Raw genomic sequence first — 6,620 nt, 5'->3', positions numbered from 1 at the left:
ATCGCCCCATCATTTTATTTTTCGGTCAGATCATTTATAAATAACATACCTCCCCATTGACTTTTCCAGCACGTTGCACCTTTCACCAGTGTCGTTTTTTTTTTTGAGAAGCCACCTGGTGCGCGCGCGCGCGTGTGTGTGTGTGTGTGTGTGTGTGTGTGTGCGCGCGCGCGCGTGTGTGTGTGTGTGTGTGTGTGTGTGTGTGTGTGTATATATAAATAAATAAAGTAGCCGATAGACCCGGTGTTGCCCGGAATGTAAAAAGATAAAATAAATTTATGTTGTTTAAAATGAAAAGTATAGGAATAAAATGTGATGAAAAGTACAACATATGTAGTTGATGAATTTGTATGTAAAAATATATACATTGTATGTGGTGTTGATAGTATACAACATGCCAGAGGCACCCGGGCTTAAAATTTCCCGCTCCCTCCTTTCCCACTCCCCCTGTCTGTTTCTCCACTCCTCCCCTCCCCCCCCACTCCCCCTGTCTGTTTCTCCACTCCTCCCCCCCCCCCACTCCCCCTGTCTGTTTCTCCACTCCTCCCCCCCCCCCCACTCCCCCTGTCTGTTTCTCCACTCCTCCCCCCCCCCATGCGCAGGTCCGGTCTCCACCCTACAGTGTCCCACACACACACAGTGTCACATACACACAGTGTCACACACACACAGTGTCCCACACACACAGTGTCACACACACACAGTGTCCCACACACACACAGTGTCACACACACACAGTGTCCCACACACACACAGTGTCCCACACACACAGTGTCCCACACACACAGTGTCCCACACACACAGTGTCACACACACAGTGTCACACACACACACAGTGTCACACACACACACAGTGTCACACACACACACAGTGTCACACACACACAGTGTCCCACACACACACAGTGTCACACACACACAGTGTCCCACACACACACAGTGTCACACACACACAGTGTCCCACACACACACAGTGTCCCACACACACACAGTGTCACACACACACAGTGGACAGGAGGAGGGGGGGTAGGGAGAGTGGAACGTCCGGCGATCCGAACAGGCGACTCCCCACCTCCCGCGACTGCGCACCACCACCTCACCCCCCCCCCGCACCCATCTCCCTTCCCACGCGGGCAAGCAAGGGAGCGCCGTGGGGAAGGGGACCAGAGGAAAGGGCATGTCCCACGCGGCCGCCACTGCCCTGTCTCCCCCCCCCCCCCCCGCTGGCATGTCCCGCGGCGGGTCACTGCGGGGGGGGGGGGGGGGGTTGTTGTCGCGCTCACCTCGGTCCCATGACCCCGACGGTGTGCTGTATGGGTCTCCCTGTACCCCGCCTCCCATACCTGCAGGACACCCTGATGCTGTGAGGGAGACAGCACATACACTACCCGCATGCTGCTGCTGGCCGGGGCTCGGGTGAAGATGGTGGATTTGGTCAGCGCACGGGGTTTTCCTCATATGTTGAGAGAGGAGATATAACACAGAAACAATGCGTTAAATAGACATGCGTAATCAGTGAATAAATAAATGTAAAAGCATTTGGATGTTCAATAAAAATGTATGTAATAAAAGTGATACAAATTGTGGTGATATTAATAAAAGGTATGATAAAATATATGATAAAATACACCCAGTAAAGCGTGTACTGGGACTGGAGGGTGGGGAAGGAATGGGGGTGGGGAACGAATAGTATGTAGTCAAAGGCTACTGTGAACTTACACAGCCTGATGTATGGAAGGCTCACACTGCCTTAATTGCAGTCTCTCCCTCAAAGAGTGCTGCCAGACTGCGGCGAATCAATACACTCCTTACTCACTCTCCTCTCAATGGAGGCAGTATGTGAGTCGCTTCTCTCCCAGGTGCCCAGATTACAAGAAATGGGCAAGTCTGGGTAAGTAGCAGATAAGTTTATTATAACAAAAAGACAAAAGGTAGTAACACTCACATACAGTATAAAAAACAGCCCAGTGTTGGCCCGATCGATCCGGTGGAGCCCTTCCCTCCAGTGGAACTCCCGCTGCCGCGTCCGACGGCGGGACCGGAAGAAGGGATCTTTCCGGATGTCAGCAGGCTGGCTGGGTCCCTCACTCAATAGGCTCCGGCAGGGAACTACGCGTTTCGCAGTGATGCTTCGTCAGGTTCCTGCCGGATGCTCTATGTCTTCCCTCTTTATAGGCAGGCCAATTATCAATTCATTAATTGCAGTTTACATCAATGTCGGCCGCAAACATATCTTATTAGCTTTATAATAAAATTTAGTGCAATTTGGTAGAATTTACTAAAATTTGGTCATGGTTGTTAATAAAAATGATGGTATAAATGATATATAGTATTAGTAATCATAGTAATCACAATAATTGCTGCAATAATAGCTCAACCCCATATATGGTAGTTGGTCCTGCACACATGATATCTCTTGCTTAATCCTATATAAGGATCCTAATCACCCCTATAATTAGGTAAAGAACACTCGTTTAACAAATATCATAATACATAGAGTCATAATACATAGAAAATTCAATACATACAAAACACATGTTTCTTTCATTAGCATTCAATATGAACAATGGTTTAGTCATTTAAAATGGAAAACTCCCTAAAATCAAGTCTATGTTGTGTATATTTAAAAAAATGTTATTCAGCAATGTAAAGAATGGTATTCTGTAGAAACCAAAAATCGAGAAGATATATAGATTTTTCAGAGCATCTGTGAAGTGGGCATTTAGCATTCTATAAAATATTTATTTTATTAACATTTAAGTTGTATCCTTCAAGTGCCATAGCTAACAAGCCATAGCTACAAGCTATTGTGTGGAGTTTGGCTCCCCCCTGTGGTCAATTTCTAAAATAGCAGTTTGGACTTAATTAAGGTCTCTGCATTGAGACAGAAAGCATAACCTATTAATTAAAAAATCCATGTAAAATCAATATAAGATTCATTAAAACCTCATATGTATAAATATAATGTTAGGAGATACGTATATTTACACCATTTCTACTTCTTACATACATAACCCACCCATCGGGGATTCGATTCTATAGTCACAGTGGATTGCACTAAATGGCCATGCATCAAACTGACAGAATATAACAATAGTGCTAACAGAGATGGATAAAATCGACATGGTAAATTAGACATAAGAGGTATTGGAGTATATAAAACATATAAAACATACAAAACATATAAAACATATTAGTGCGGTGGGTTGGGAAAAGGGAAAAAAAGGGAAAAGAAAAAACTGGTATTAGTAAATTTTAAACTTTAAAATGCTCTACTCCAAAAAAGCCCCAATATCAATGTCAATATTAAGTCCTTGGGGTGATAGCGTTTTCAATTTGTAAATCCACAAAGTCTCCTTTCTTGCTAGTTTGGTTAATCTGTCACCCCCTCTCCAATTGGGGGGGGGGGGATCTGTTCTATAGCTCTATATACCAAGCCAGAAGGATCTCCCTGATGTTGCAGTGAAAAATGTTTTGAAACACTATGAGTCATGACCTGTCGTCGAATGTTACCCATGTGTTCCAGTATGCGAACCCTTAAAGGTCGACTAGTACGGCCGACATACTGGAGTCCACAAGGGCAGTTTAATAGATAAACAACATAGTCGCTCTTACAATTAATAAAATGTGGTGTGTTAAAATGTTCGCCCGTTACATTTGTGATGTAAAACCTACTGTAGCTTGTCGTTTGAGCCCTGCTTGCATGCTTTGCATGTACTGCACTTATAGAAGCCCTTTGCGTTAGATAGCCAATTTGCTTCCCTCTTGGCGTTATCTGCTTGAAAAAGACTGGGTGCTAACCTATTTTTTATATTGTCTGCTCTTTTGCAAATGACCTTTGGTCTTTCCGGGAGATAGTTCTTAAGAGTTGCATCACCTAGTAAAAGATGCCAGTGTTTATTTAAAATGTGTTGTATTTTCCCCGAGTCTTGGTTGTACTGTGTAAGAAATGCAACATTAAAATCCCCCTTTGGTTGTTTGGGAGTTGTGTTCAAAATATCTGTTCGTTGAAGAATTCCTGCCTTCCTAATTGATTCGTCTAGTATTCTTTCATCAAACCCTTTATTGACAAACCGATTCTTTAGGATATTTGCTTGTTCTTCAAAAATTTTATTGTCACTGCAATTCTGCCTGATACGGCGGAATTGACCTGGGGGTATGTTGGTCAACCACTTTCTGTGGTGGCGGCTTGTTCTCAGTAAGTAATTATTACAGTCCCCTTGCTTAAAAAAGGTTTTGGTTTTTAAAGAACCATTCTCAACGTAAATAGTGAGATCTAAAAAATCCACTGAAACGGGATTTGTACAGGCTGTAAATTTCAAATTTGTGTCGTTATTGTTGATGTATTCCAAGAAGCGAATTAAGTTGTCCTCGCTTCCCCTCCAGATAAAAAAGATATCGTCAATATATCTCCGCCATAGTGCCAAATCCGCACTAAATTCATGGATGGACCAGATAGTATCCTGTTCCCAAACATCCATGAAAAGATTGGCATAGCTTGGTGCAAATTTTGTAGCCATGGCGGTACCGCACTTTTGTAGGAAGTGATTCCCATCAAAGTTGAATAAATTATGTTTTAAAATGAAATTAATGCTGTCTAAAATGAAGGATTTTTGTTCTACATGGACATTTGTATCTTTGCTTAGTATCCTATCTATAGCTCTAATCCCATCCTCGTGGTTGATGGACGTATACAGTGATGTTACATCGCAAGTGCACAGTATAAAGCTTGGTCTCCACACTGTTTGTTCTATCATATTGATAGTTTGTGTGGTGTCTCTGAGATAGGACCTCATCCCCACGACGTAGGGTTGCAGAGAGATGTCTATATACTCTGATAGTCGTGAGGTGAGGGAACCTATCCCTGAGATGATGGGTCATCCTGGTGGAGCTGTCAGACTCTTGTGAATCTTGGGCAGGAAGTAGAAAATGGGCATCTTTGGAAATTTTACATTGAGGTATTCATATTCTTTGGCATTGATTACCCCTATCTCTTTGCCCCTGTCCAAGTGTTTCACCAGTTCTGTGCAAAAATTACTATGGGGGTTTCCTTTCAGACTGGGATCGGGTGAGCCTGGTGGATTCCCTGAGGCACGACACTTTGCACTACAGCAAAGCCACGGGGAACAGCCATGTGCATCGCGTCCTGCAGAGCGTTGCACAGCCAGGGGAGGTGAGCTGCGGGTGTGGGGGAGGTGATCTGCTGGTGAGGGGGGGTGATGGGGGGGGGAGGTGAGCTGCGGGTGATGGGGGGAGCCGGCGGGGAGGGTGATGGGGGGGGAAGCCGGCGGTCCGGGCCTCTGGGTGAAGAGGACAGTGGCCGGGTGGTTGTGCGTGTGTGTGGCAGTTGGGTGAGGCCGAGGGGGAAAGTGAGCTGCGGGTGAGGAGAAGAGAGTGGCAGTTGGGTGACGTCATAGAGCCACGCAGGCCAATGAGGCGTGCGGGGCAGGGATACGGACCAATCTGATTGGCCAGAGGCTGAGTGACAGACCCATGGACCAATCAGATTTACCACATCTAGCAACAATCTCACAAAACTCAATTATATATATATATATATATAAAGCAAGCAGTCAGCACTCTAATGTAACGCAAAAGGCAGTTGCTAGTCCCATAGGGATCCACATATCATACGAACCAGCCCAAAGACCAGTAAAGAGACAGCAACCAACGAGGGATAATCCAAAATAATCTGTATTGAATGAACAGATACACGAATGCTTTCGTGTATCTGTTCATTCAATACAGATTATTTTGGATTATCCATCGTTGGTTGCTGTCTCTTTACTGGTCTTTGGGCTGGTTCGTATGATATATATATATATATATATATATATATATACATATATATATAAAACAGTGTATTTTACTCACAGAGCCTTCAGCCCTGATTCATGCAGTGTATGTTTCATCAGTTTTCATTATTTTGGCACCATTTACATTTTCTGCATAACTTAGATCCACTAGATTCTGCAATTTCGATGTGCGCATACCCGTAGTGGAAACACCCGGTTACAATCACGTGTTGCCTGCGAAACAGGAATTCATGCGTTTCACGAGCAGCTGAAAGCAGCAGATTGCCAGACGCTGCATTAAGTACACTACACAGTGTGTGCTATACACTCGGCAAGACCTTCTCTTAAGACTTACTGCGACTTTCCCATGGCACCATTGACCCCCTATGTATTGTGTACCATATGGGATATTATGCTATCTGACGTCCATGCCACAACTTGCAAGCTAGTGTACACATCGTAACTTCTACTCAATTGCAAAAGGGGAGCACTCCTGGGGCACTCTATTGTAAGGTTATATTACAAAAATAAATCTAGTTTAAAAAGTATGGTTCTGCCTACTCTTCTTTTATAGCATAGGCGGGAAACGGGGTGGATCCGGAGCAGAACCATGTTCATTTCAGCACTGGAGACCGCTTGCTTCTTGAGATACCTTCCTCCAAAAGGTGCCCCCGCCACTACTGGGGAAACGAGGTTTAACCATTGGGGGTTATCTGCATGGCATCCCTTCACCCATAAACAGTCCTCTTCCACTTTCCTACGGCACTGTCCCGTGCACTGATCTGTCCTAGGAAACGAGCACTCGGCTGGCTTCACATAGCCCCA

The sequence above is a fragment of the Ascaphus truei genome, chromosome 7 (genome assembly GCF_040206685.1).
Source record: "Ascaphus truei isolate aAscTru1 chromosome 7, aAscTru1.hap1, whole genome shotgun sequence".
NCBI classification, from domain to species: domain Eukaryota; kingdom Metazoa; phylum Chordata; class Amphibia; order Anura; family Ascaphidae; genus Ascaphus; species Ascaphus truei.
Note: the sequence above shows the minus strand (reverse complement) of the source record.